The sequence below is a fragment of the Triturus cristatus genome, chromosome 6, assembly GCF_964204655.1.
Source record: "Triturus cristatus chromosome 6, aTriCri1.1, whole genome shotgun sequence".
NCBI classification, from domain to species: Eukaryota; Metazoa; Chordata; class Amphibia; order Caudata; family Salamandridae; genus Triturus; species Triturus cristatus.
Window position 1 is genome coordinate 321,282,015 of NC_140589.1, and position 13,785 is coordinate 321,295,799.

The following is a 13,785-nucleotide window of genomic DNA, read 5'->3' on the forward strand; positions in this document are numbered from 1 at the left end:
CCGTAGTTCCCATGGTACCAGCACCAAATCCTCCTAACTCCCAGACTTCTGTAGCCATTGATGACAAAGCCATCCATTCCTGTACAGTGTTGATGTACAGATGTGCATCCAGGACTAGATCATGCCAAGAAGTCTGTTAGAACAGATCGTAAACCGTTAACAAAAATATTAACTACTGAAGGTTTATCTAGGGCATCTGCTAGAATTGCAAGACTTTCCATGCGGTTACAAGATATTATTTACAAAGTGCAATATGTTCCTGGGAAAATGAATGTTCCTGCAGATTTCTTAAGCAGAATGTCATTGCTTCTCAGGGAGGTTGGCTCAAGTGCTTGGAATGCTGTGTGTGTAGCTGGTATTTTTGTCAATGATGAATGCAAGGGTTTGCAAGAAAATGAGTGGCAAGATGCACAGAAGGAATTAAGCGTGTTAGAAAATATTAAAAATAAAATTGAAAATGGTTGAGAGGAATTTGTCAAAACTGACCTTTTGGGTGATTTGAGAGCATTCTGGGAATAAGTAAGAGAGAAGTTGGGAATTGAAGTATGTTTGTCGTGAGTGACGACAAAATAATTCCCCCTTCTAAACTAAGAATTAAGATAATTACACTTTGTCATGAAGGACATCCTGGTATAGCACGGACAAAGCTTAATATTAAGTCCTTATATTGGTGGTCAAAAATTGATGTTGAGACTGAACGTTTTGTTAGATCCTGTATGGAATGTGAAAAGGAAGATAAATCTCAGAAAACACTTAATCCCTCTTTAGGTTCTTTGGGCTGCCCTGATATGCAGTGGGAGGATATAGCCCTGGACATTATGGGACCTGTGTTGTGGAGTGATGATTCACAAACGTTATAGTACTTATAGATATGTTCTCTAAATGGCTTGAATGGGAAGTAGTAGTGAAAGTAGACATTGGTTTGGTGATAACATTTTTGGAAAGTATATTCTTAAGGGAAGGTTTCCCCAAATCTTTACTCACTGACAGTTTAAATTCATGGAAAAGAAAAACTTTATGGAATTTGCTGGTATTAATCATATATTTGCAGCAATCTATCATCCAAGGGGTAATGGTGTCATAGAGAAAGTCAACAGAGTCATTAAAGGTACCTTGCAGTTAGCTATGCAGAGAGTATGGAAGTCAAGTTAATGAAAATGGTATGGAATTACAGAGTTACGGTTCATGATTTAATTGGTAAAAGTCCTTTTGGCATTATGAGAGGGAGGGTACCGCTTTCCAAAGTTAATCCTGGTTGGATGGGTAAAGGAAAGAAAATTGAGTGGCAGGTGGAGGATGTGAGAAGATGCATATTGAATTCGCAACAAAAGAAAAAAGAGTATTTTAATAAGAAATATGGGGTAAAGAATGTGAATTTGCAAGTGGGAAGATGGGTACGTGTGAAATCCAGCAAGCTGTCAAGGTAAACAGAAACACGGTGGAGTTAGAGGATGGTTCTATTTCAATCAATCAAACAATCAACATTTGTATAGCGTGCTACTCACCCGTCAGGGTCTCAAGGCACTGAGGGGGGAGGGGGTGCAGCTACTGCTCGAACAGCCAGGTCTTGAGAAGTCTCCTGAAGGTCAGCAGGTCCTGGGTCTGGCGCAGCTGTGTGGGGAGGGTGTTCCAAGTCTTGGCGGCGAGGTAGGAGAAGGATCTGCCACCGGTGGTGGTCCTGTGGATGCATGGGACAGTGGCGAGGGCTAGGTTGGCGGAGCGGAGCTGGCGGTTAGGGGTGTAGAAGGTGAGACGTTTGTTGAGGTATGCTGGTCCGGCATTGTGGAGAGCTTTGTGGGCGTGGGTGAGGAGCTTGAAGGTGATCCTCTTGTTGACTGGGAGCGAGTGAAGGTCTTTCAGGTGGGCAGAGATGTGGGTGTGGCGTGGTATGTCGAGGATGAGGCGTGCTGAGGTGTTCTGTATGTGTTGGAGTCTCTTTTGGAGTTTGGCCGTGGTTCCTGCGTAGAGGGCGTTGCCGTAGTCCAGTATGCTGCTGAAGAGGGCCTGTATTACCGTTCTTCTGGTTCCGGTGGGGATCCATCTTTAGATCTTGCGGAGCATGCAGAGGGTGTTGAAGCAGGAGGAGGAGACTGCATTGACTTGTTGGGTCATTGAGAGCGATGAATCCAGGATGACCCCCAGGTTGCGTGCGTGGTCGGTTGATGTAGGTGCGGCTCCCAGGGCAGCAGGCCACCAGAATTCGTCCCAGGCGTAGCGGGTGGATCTGAGGATGAGGACTTTTGTGTTGTCCGAGTTAAATTTCAGGCGGCTGGTCTGCATCCAGCTGGGAACGGCCTTCATTTCTTCGTGGAGGTTGGTTTGGGCAGTTGCGTGGTTTTTGGTGAGTGAGAGGATAATTTGAGTGTCGTCGGCGTAGGAGACGATGTTGAGGTTGTGCGAGTGGACGATGTTGGCGAGCGGTGCCATGTAGACATTGAAAAGGGTGGGGCTGAGAGATGAACCTTGGGCATGCCACAGATGATCTGGTTGGCCTCAGAGCGGAATGGGGGAGACGGACCCTCTGGGTTCTGTTGGTGAGGAAGGAGGTGGTCCAGTTCAGGGCTTTGTCACGTATTCCAGCGTCGTGAAGGCGTGTGCATAGGATGTGGTGGCAGACGGTGTCACTTGAGTCGATTGGTAAGAACCTTGATGTATGTAAAAAAGATCAAATTGAGAAGCAATGTGACAGATTTGACAAATATTGGTGGATTACTATTGATCCTACCAATATTCAAGATTTACTGTCCGGTCCTAATTCATATGTTGGAAAGTAGTGCGAGCACAGAAATTAGTGTAATCAAAGAATTTAGCATTGCAATGATAGTAATATGCAAACTCGTTCTGATAATCAAACTTGTTCTTCAAATGAAGTAAAAACTAGTACTTTTGGCAGAAGCATTGTAATACCTAAGAATCTTAAGGACTATATATGTGCCACTTAATTTGCTAATATATATTAGAATTCTTAGTTTAGTAATCTTGCACTAAGAATGATATTTATTTATTTTAGGTTTTTTTTAAGAGAGGAATATGGGTGTATTTTAATTAAAGGAGAGGGATGTGTAGTAATGTGGTAAGTTAGTAGTATGTAGAATATACATATTGTAGAATTAGAATGGTTAGAGTGTTGTGAGTTCTGGTTCGATGTAACAGAATGTTGGTGTGGCAGAAGAGGTGATACAGCTGTAGTGCTCACACCTGTACACCAAGCTGTGCGAGATTGTCAATAAAGAAGAAGCATACAACTTACATGTGCCTGAGTGATTACTACAAAGTCTTTATCCCAAATGTTCATCACCTCAAACACAGTCAGAAACCGTGACCTCTGGTAAAGGAGAGGCTTCTTCACCTCCACTAGGAAGACAACTGATCTGTGGGTGTCAACAATTGCCCCCCAAAATGTATTTTCTTAGCTGGGAATCAAAATGTCTTAATCAATCAAGTGGCTTGTAAAGCGTAACTACTCACCCGTAAGGTTCTCAAGGCGCTGGGGGGGGAGTGGGATGGGGAGAACGCGGATCTGTCACAAGGCATTGTGGTTCAGTCAAAAAGCCAGGTCTGGAGGGCCTTCCTGAATTGGGGCAGCAACGGTGATTGTCTTAGGGGGAGAGGCAGGTCTTATAACATTACATGTGTATTTGTAAAGCGCAAGTTCACCCATGGGCATCTTGGTGCTGAACAACAGATGTTTATTGTTACCCAACTCAATGGTACTCATTTTTTGACTGTAAATCCCAATTGATATGGAAAATTAAATGCTTTCAGAGTATTCTTTAGACACCAACCATAGGTCTTTCCCTGTACCGCCCGGTCCTCAATATAGGTACACACATGCATTGTACCTCTTTAGGTGTAGGGCAAGCACCGACAGGCAAACACTGGGACAAGACATTTTCCCAATGAGTAAAACTTTTAGTTGATGGTGCTTTACACCAATTATGATTCCGATTTACCTCTTGTGCTTGTAATGTATAAGGATGTGGAAATAAATGCCATTAAAAGGATTCTGCTTTCCATCATCATAGGTATGACATTCGGTGAGGTGGCGTTATGAATGAGCTCTCATGCCTGCTCTCTTGGACCTGTGTAGATGAAGAGTAATGAGGCAATGTGTTGACTATTGCCTTTGTCCATGGAAATGCAGAAGCCACAAATTATTATATTCCATGGAATTACCACACACCTCCTTCTGAGGCTTTGACTTCCAATGGCCAACAAGGAATGGTCAAGGCTTAATCTTGGTAGGTGCTGTGGAGTTAAATACCTAGTTCAGTCAGCAGATATCTCCTCTCGCAATAAATGTAATGTTTAAGGACGGCTATTCTTTTTTTGTAAACGTAATTAGACTTTAAAATGAATTAAAAAAACCTCTGGAAGCCTTATGGCTTACTCGGAATAAGGCTCTGTTGATACGTATACTGTAATATCTAACTGTAGGTTGCAGTAATGTAATTATAGCAGAAGGTGGATTCCTCTAAAGTGCAGTATCTGGCATCTCAAAAGGAAGTAAAGTCATCTGCTTAGTTCTTACTCAGTTTGTTGGACACAGATGGTCTTCCTGCTTAGGAGGAAGACCTGGTTGGCTAATTGCCCCTTTACAAGGGTCCATTCGAGTGCCAGTATATTGTTGTAACCATGACACCAATGGCAGTTCTGAAACACCTTTAGCTCTCAGCGAAGTTGGAACACAATCAGTCAGCCTCCGTTTGCCTCAATGTTACAGTGATACAGGGCTGATGGTTCTCAGAAATCAGCGCAGGAGCTGGGTCTCTGCCTCAAGCAAGCCTGATCCACAGGCCAAGCTTCTCAACTCAGCAGCAGGGCATGAGGGAGATCATAGCATCTGGAGCAAACCTCGGACTGTTGATCGGGCTATAGTATGCAGCGATGTTCTGTGATGCCTAGTAGCGAGAGGATTCTCTCCTATTTGCTGTTGCCCAGTGCTTTGTTGTACAGAGGGGCTTTGCTCTCCATGCATAGGGGTTATAAAGTGACACACAATGCAACCAGCACTTGTCTCTGTTCTCTGCATTGACTGAACCTCTTCCCTTCAACGCAGAGTACGGTAGACCTGGAGCTCCAGGGAGATAGGAGGCAGGGTCTGAAGCTGTCAATCAGTTTTCTTCTTATCGCTCTCTCTCTCTCTCTCTCTCTCTCTCTCTCTCTCTCTTTCTCTCTCTCTCTCCTATATTGCTGTAGCAACAAGTCTCTTACCTCATTCCTGGGGCTTAGTTCCTATCAATGCAAATGAGATAATCGTTTATCGATTTTCCTCTGTTATTACCCTTACTCCCCTAGGTGTGCACAGTTCTACCAAAAGTAAATGTGAACACTGGATTAGCCAAATGGGCCACACTGTATCTAGTTAAGTGACAGTTAGACTTCAAAAAACTGACCACTGAAATTCAAAGTTAACCTCAGAGCTTCAGAGGGAGCCAATCATGCCAAATTGCATGTTCCTCTCAGTGGGCCATTGCTCTGTACCAATCATTTGCAATTGGATGTATGGCTTCATTTAGATTTAGCATGCTGAATGTAACCATAAATACTGATGAATGTTCAATCTGCCCCCGCCACAGTACCAGAGGAGCTGCATTTCCAACAGCAGAGACACCACTGGCTCTTACATCAGAAACCTTCTCTTTGCCTGTGCAAGCTGGCCTGGTGTGGGCTGGTGTTAGGATGAACTTGCATCAACTTGTTTGACATTTTTGCCCTGCTTTTGACTGCTATGCATGGCACAACGCGGTGGTACTAGACAAGAAAAATAATATATAAATTGTATAGTGTGCAGGGGGCAAGGAGGTGCCTCTGACTTTAGAATCTCCTTGGAAAGAGAAAAGCTCAATACACACTTTGTGAATCCTCTTCAACCCTGCAGATAAGGCCCAAATGTTAAACCATTACAATACTGCTTTTCACACACTTAAAAAGCACTGTTTACTCTTTCCAAACACAATTTTATTACCCCTCATCAGCCAGGCTAGCATGAATCCTGTTCCCTTTGCATTTGTCACCCCGAGTGGGATGGGTATGCTCAGATGTGGGTCCCATGCTCTCCATGCCACTGGAGTCAAGCTAGCCTGGCTGATGAGGAGTGAAACTCCGAAACCGGTCCTAGGATGCTTGTTTCCAGTCCAAAAAGGACCTGGCTTGGCAGTTCGGGCTGGACAGTTCCCATGGGAAACAGGTTCAAGACTGATTTGCATATAGCTGGGTCTAAACTGAAATGGCATGGGGAGCAAAAAACGATGGATTTAGGCCCAGATCTCTGTACTGGGGTGAATGTATGACATTGTTCAGCATTCTCTCCATCAATTGTCCTTTTTGCATTTGGCACCCCCAGTGGGACGGTATGCCCAGACATAGGTCCTGTGTTTTCCATGCCACTTGGGTCAAGCTAGCATGGCTGATGAGAGCTAAAACCCCGAAACCGGTCCTAGGAGGCTTGTTTCCAGTCCAGGAAGGACCTGGCTTGGCAGTTCGGGCTGGACTGTTCACATAGAGAACAGGGTCAAGACTGATTTGCATATGGCTGGGTCTAAACTGGAATGGCATGGGGAGCAAAATAACTATGGATTTAGGCCCAGATCTCTGTACTGGGGAAAATGTATGACCTTGTTCAGCATTCTGTCCACCAATTGTTCTTGTTGTTTATAACATGTATATAGGTCACTACATAGTATACATATAGCTACTTGATTATATGCTTATGGGTCTCTGCCTTATTTATTTAATCTATCACAATGTATAAGTTATTTGTTTAGTTTATTATGGGTCTCTGTTTTGTTTTATCTATCATAATGTGAAATTAACTGTATGTACAGCAACACTTCAAAGTCTGAGTTTCTAACTATTTATCCATATATGCACATATGGAACTTTATATAGTACAGCTTATAACTCTTTATTATTTTCCATATACATGTACACTTTTCTATGTATTTATGTACCTATATATTTATTACATTACTTATACTATAGAAATAAAAAAGGCCATTAACTCTCTCTCGCTAATATATCTCATCCCATTCCTGACTCAATATATCCTCTACCTCCACTCTGACTCATCCCAACATCATTGTACTACCATGATCTCCCGAATAACCCTTTCCAGACTTTTCAGTCCTCTATCCCTCCTTTATCCTATTAAATCCAACTATAGACTCACATGACCACAGCTCAAATTAACAACTTATATTTCCCTATACTAATCCACCACTAATCGCTTTGGGTTCTGGAGTAGCATGCTACTCGCTTAAAAGTGCTTCCACGCCTCGCCAGGGATAGTAATCAACAATTACTCTACATGCCAGGAAAATCCTACTTTAGTTATTTTTTTATTTTGCAAAAACAAAACCTTTAATCAGGAGTTTCTCTTTTGAAATCAAAAAAATGCCCACCATATTAGAGTAGCAAGGCGAGCTAGTCTTGCACTGGTAGAAAACTCCCAAAATATAAGGGACATTGCTTCTTTTGCTTTTCTCAAAACATACTCTTGATTTGATGGCTGTATTTGGATAAAAAAAAATGCCCAGCATTCTTCGTTATTGCCGACAGTGCTAGTGCCATGTCACAGTAGCAGTTTGGATAAAAAAAAGGCCATTGACCCTTTCATCAGCTCTACATTTGCTGGATGAGGTGCATCTAGGCTGTCAGAGGCACCACCTCCTATCAAAATTCTTAGGGGCATATTTACAAGCCCCTATCGCCACAGGAACGTTCTTGTGGCGATAGGGGCTTCGCCTTATTTACACGGTGTTGTTAAGCCACTTAATGTGGCTAAACACGGCATTGTAAATAAGACCCCCTTCACGGTATACTTAGCGTGAAAGGGGTGGGCAATGGATGTTACACCGCAACACCCACTGATTTAGACGCTGCCCCAAATTTACAAGCGCGACATAAATATGGGGCGGCACCAAAATTAAGACCAGGGAAAACCTGGTTTTCAACAACTGCAACAAGGAGAAATGTTTAATTTCTGCTCGTTTTTGCTGCTTCCATTTGTGTTGCATTGTGCAGCGCAACTAAAACAGCAAAAGGCCTTTGATTGTTTATGTGCAGGAAGGTGTCCATTCCTGTACATAATTAATCAATAAAAATATGACGTTTTGCAACATTAAGCAGCACACATAGAAGTTTCAAAACGCCATTTAAAGGTTGTTTATGTGCAGGGGGCGCTAGGTGGCGCAAGTGCGGAATGGCTGACACTGTGTGAAGCTCCCGCAGCCCGGTGTTTTAATCCGTTAACTAATCCTGCACTACTGCCAGCTGCCGACTGAAACTGATGGTAATGTATGTCCGAGAAGTTGCTGTACCACCAAGGCCAGTTTCATGAGAATTGGAGACGCAAGGAGCCCGGGAGCGGAGACGAGAGATATAGCCTGCAGAACGTCCTGCGCGACCAGGAGCTGAGCCCCTGCGGAGCCTGACTACGAGAGACCGCGGCGCCCACGTGGTGCACGGGCCTCTCTTACCCGGTGAGTGCTGCTGGGCTGTAGTGACGGCGAGGAGTAGCGGAGATAGTGCTCACCTGGCGGGGGAAAGTGATACCAAGTACTCGGGTGGCGGGCCGGCCACAGGGGAGCAGAAGCATAGTGCAGTGTAGTACTGGGTGCGGGATCCCTGCTGCCAACATATTGACCCCCGGTGACCGGCGGATTCCTCGGCTACAGGCCTGTGAGGAACCTGCCTTAGCTGAATAAACTGCCGAGATCGGAACAGCGAAATTGATGCCGGAACGCTGGGGACTGAAGCTCCATGGCGGTGTGCGGTGACAGGGCGTGGCGGAACCGACCATTACGTGATCTCGAGCCCACTGCAAAGCCGCAGGTCCAATACCAATCTGCGAGACATAGTGGTGCAATGCGGAGTGAGGGCCCTGAATGGGGGGTCGGAGCCTGAAGAGGGCGGACAGTAGCCGCGGTGCTAAAATGAGAGCTAAGAAAGATTGATGCGGTTTGGAGCGGAGAACGTAAACACAAGCGGGTGGCGGATTGGCCATAGAGCGGGTGCATCTGGTCTTAAGCGGAGTCGGATAACTGGGCCCCTGCCTGCACCGGCTACTCAGCAGTGAGCTCGCGGACATTATAAGGCAGCAGTAGCGGCGTTGTGACGGCTCCTTGCGGGCGTACCTACCATCCGGGCCTCACAAGCTGGAATTGCGGATGTGCTGAGAGGGGAATAGCGCTAGAGGGCCCCACGGCGAGTCTGCAGGCAAGGGAGCTGACTCATGACGCTGTAGAGTGCAGCCTGGCAGTTTACAGCAATGAGAAATTTCTGAGGCAGTGGCGCTACAAGGCACGGAATCAGGCTGGAGCCCGGCTTTTTGAGCAGTGCTGCGGGGGACGACTGAGGGATGGTCGACTGCCACAACTGGAGCGTACTAAGCAAATCCGTGGGTTAACGACTGCGGTGCGCCGAGGGGTCCTGTGCTGCATTGAGGCCTTGGGGCGGCCCTAGGACAGTGGTCAGAATGGGGAAGCCGGACGCAAGGCAGCCTCGGCTCAACTTTGAGGCTAAAAAGAATTCCAAAACACTCCCGGAGGGCGACGACCTACATGGGGCAACAAGCAACTGAGAACTGTCTGTGAAGCCTGAGGCCGATATGAAAGCTATTCTACTGGAAGTCTGCCAAGGCATTGCGGCAATTGCAGACAAAATGGACATCATGAACACGCGTATGGATAATATCGCTCGCAAACTAGATGGTCACGAGGACAGGATCAAGGAGACCGAGAGACGTATATCAGACATGGAGGACGCCACCGCACACATGCAAGACACGATGACTCAAATGGACAAACTACTGAAAGTTATCGCCGCCAAAAATGAAGCTATAGAAGCGAGAAATCGCCGAAACAACATCAGGATCCTAGGGATACCCGAAAGTACCAACATGGGCACGATGGAGTTGTATGTCGAAAAACTGCTGATGGCAGCGATAGGGACAGAATCCTTCTCTCCTCAATTCGTGGTGGAGAGAGCGCACCGTTCATTGGGCCCTAGACCTCCGGTGGGAAGCACTCCACGGCCTGTCATAGCCCGTCTCCTTAACTATAGGGATCGTGACATGGTCCTCCGGGTGGCCCGGGAGAAAAAAAAGCTACATTATGAAGGGGTGCCTCTCACTATCTACCCGGACTTCACCGCTGCGGTGCAGCAGGGCAGACGAAAATTCCTCCCAGTAAAACAGAAGCTGAGACAGGCTCAAATGGATTATGCATTACTATACCCTGCTCGTCTTCGCATCACCTATCAAGGGAAACAAACTTTCTGCATCAAGCCCCAGCAAGCTGAAGATTTCCTGAAGCAACTCAAGCGATGCAAAAAAACGGCACATTCTATCAATGTCTCTTAGGCGCAAGCTACTTCGGATATTGACTGATCAAGATGTTTGGGGGGAACAGATGTGATAGTACATTAGATGAAGGTTTAGGCAGAATCTCATTCTTCAGCTGTGTGCGATGCTTGTTACAGGACAGTACATAGCTTTACGCAGTATTTTAGACCTGGCATAGGAGATTGTAGGTATTACACACCGGGCCCCCCTGCTCCCTAAACAGGGTTAAGGATGTCATCTCTTGCCCTTGGGGGAGTTGGGGATACTTGTGAGCCGCCTGGCGATGGTCCCCACGCGGGAGAGCCCTCTTTTCTTTTTGTTTATATATACCAGGAAGGGCTTAACAGCTCAGTTAGTCTGGGATAGTTGGGGTAGGGTGGAGGGAGGGATGTTCTTTTCTTGCATGATTGGGATGCTTCGGGGGGGTGGACGTTAGTCTGGAGCACAGAAGTCCTGATTCTATTATTTACAGACATGCAGCCAAGTGAATGTGCAGCTGAAGATAGTGAGATAGGTGCAGGCTTACGAATAGTCCATAATATTACCAATGGGGAGCATGGGTGACTCAACACCTGATAAGCGCCTGGGGATTTTGTCCTGGAAGGTGAGAGGGATGAGGGACCCTAGGAAGCGGAGGCAGATAATTGCGTACTGGGATCGTCATAAAATCAACATAGCCTTTTTACAGGAAACGCATTTTAACCCACAGCATCATATTTAGTTTGTGGGTAAATGGGCAGCTTACAGGCTGTTCTCCTCATACTCTTCCTATGCGCGGGGCGTAGCTATTCTTGTAAAAAGACACACGCCGTTCACACCACAGGGAGAGATCACAGATTTGCAGGGGAAATATGCAATTGTATGGGGTCGGATGGGGACAGACACTGTAACGTTGGTAAGCTGCTATGGTCCGAATGTGGATACGCCTGACTTCTTCACCATTCTGTGGGGTAAAATAATGACATGTGATTTGTGGTGGGGACTTTAATGTGGCCCTCAACCCTAGCATAGATAGGTCTATGGCGGCACCGCATCACTATAATAGATCACAGGCTACGATGCAGGGCATTCTGGAAGAGGGAGGCCTACTTGATACCTGGCGCCACATTCACCCTACGGCCAAAGAGGGCACGCATTTTACGCCGAGCGCAGCATCCTGGGCCCGGATAGACTACTGCTTAGTATCGAGAGGTTTGGGACCGTCCATCATTGGAGTGACCCATCTACCCCGAACATACTCTGATCATTTGCCTGTGCAACTGCTGCTCGAGATGCCAGGGTGTGAAATGCCAAGATGCAATTGGCGCCTGCAGCCCACTACTGAGCTGGCGGAGGAGATTCTGGGGTTCTTCCAGAGGAATAGGGGGTCAGTGAGCTCGGTGGAAGTCATATGGGAAGCCTTCAAAGCTATGATCAGGGAAGTGTGTATTTCTAAATGCTTTGGTGTGCTCTTAAATATCCGGAGCACGCTTCAGAGGTTGGAAAGGGAGTTGAAAGCACTAGAGGTGCGGATGACTGAGGATGACGGAGGGCAGGCACCACTGGAGTTTCGAGAAAAGCTGTCAGAATACATAGACACGGCAAACAGCGAGTCTAAGTTTATGGGGAAATATTGGAAGGCCCGGAGATATGGGGAAGGGGAGCATCCGGGGAAGGCATTGGCTGAGGCCATACAGAAACCCAAATTCTCTAACTATGTACTGGAAGTTAAGGACCTGAGTGGGGAAATGCACAGGAGAGTGGAGGATATACTGGATGTATTCGTAGAGCATTACTCCACACTGTATAAAACACAGCGCGGGGATCCCTTCGAGCTTGACACATTCTTGGGAGACGTCGCATTGGGGTGGTTAGAGGATCACCATCGGGAGTTCCTCTGTTCTCCGTTTGAACTGGACAAGGTGCGCGAAGCAATAATGCAACAGAAATCAGGAAGGACACCGGGGCTCGAAGGCCTCCCTGACGAATTTTACAAAGCCTACATAGATATCCTGGCCCCTATACTAAAGGAACTATACGAGGAATCATTTGAAAGTGGTACGCTTCCCCCATCAATGAGAGAGGCTCTGATCACGTCTATTTTGAAGCCCAGTAAGGAGCCCCACTCCTGTGCCTCCTATAGACCGCTGTCACTCCTCAACAGTGATACCAAAATATTGGCAAAGCTCATAGCGAATCGAGTTCTCCTCCTGATGGAGAAATTGGTACTGCCGGATCAGGCGGGCTTCATTCCTGGGCGGGCTACCTCACATAACCTCCGCACGCTGTTTTCGGTTGTGCAGAATGTGTCGCCTGATCTCCCGTTGGCTGCCATCTTCTTAGACGCTACTAAAGCGTTTGATTCAGTAGAATGGGACTATCTTTTTGGAGTTCTGCTTCGCATGGGCTTTTGCCCGGGGTTTGTTGTCTTGGATGCAGCTGCTGTATCAACAACCCACTGCTAGGGTGCTTGTCAATGCACGGATCTCGCCCGCTTTTCCCATTACCAGGGGAACTAGACAGGGCTGTCCACTGTCCCCCCACTTGTTCGCCCTTGCGATCGAGCCCCTAGCGTGTAAGCTGCGTCAGCATCATAGAGCTAGAGCGCTCCGATGTCCCTTGCGGCAAATACTGATCTCGCTCTACGCAGATGATATGACACTGTATGTCCGAGATCCCCAAAATAACTTGAACACCTTTCTGCGTGAATTCCTAGTGTTTGGGAAACTTTCTGGTGTCCACATTAACTGGGAAAAATCGCAACTCTTCCCCCTGACAGCGGCGGTGGTTAAATTCCCTCTGGACTACCCACTTGCATGGTGTGACACAGATTTGTGGTACTTAGGGATCCAGATTTCGGGAGACAGAGACGAAATGACCCGCCTTAATTATGGCACTGCCATAGACCGGCTTACCACTAATGTCACACGATGGATATCTCTTCCCCTGTCGATGGCAGGCAGAGCTGCATTGATTAAGATGGTGATACTCCCACAGTTCTTATATCTCTTCCTGAACCTTCCTTTTCACCCGGGACGTTTTTTCTTTAAAACGCTTCGGTCTGAACTCATGCACTTATTCTGGGGCGGCAAGCAGCCAAGGGTACAGTGGGCGGTACTTACAAGGCCCGCTGCACAGGGCGAATTTGATATACCGGACTTTGAACTATACCATGCCTGCGCTCAGGCCCATTATGCCTACTTTTGGATCCACCCGCCGGCATGCATGCCACAGGTCGCGGCGGAGCACTGGCTAGCAGACCCTGTTCCGCTAGATGGGATGATACATGCACCCCCTCGTTCGAGAGACACTGCGCCAACCACAGTCACGGGCACGGTGGACGCCTGGCAGTATATCATGAGGGCCCTGGGGGTGTCGACTCTCTACTCCTCAGTCCTACCCTTGACATACCACCCACGACTTTCTCTGCTACAGGAGGAGGGCTTCCGGCAACTATGCAC

At 47.0% G+C, this 13,785-nt stretch overlaps 1 protein-coding gene across 3 annotated transcripts in view; it reads right to left on the minus strand.

Annotated features, from left to right (window-relative positions):
* Positions 1 to 13,785, minus strand: part of GREB1 (growth regulating estrogen receptor binding 1) — a 637,715-nt gene that overhangs the window by 445,468 nt on the left and 178,462 nt on the right. The window lies entirely within an intron of this gene.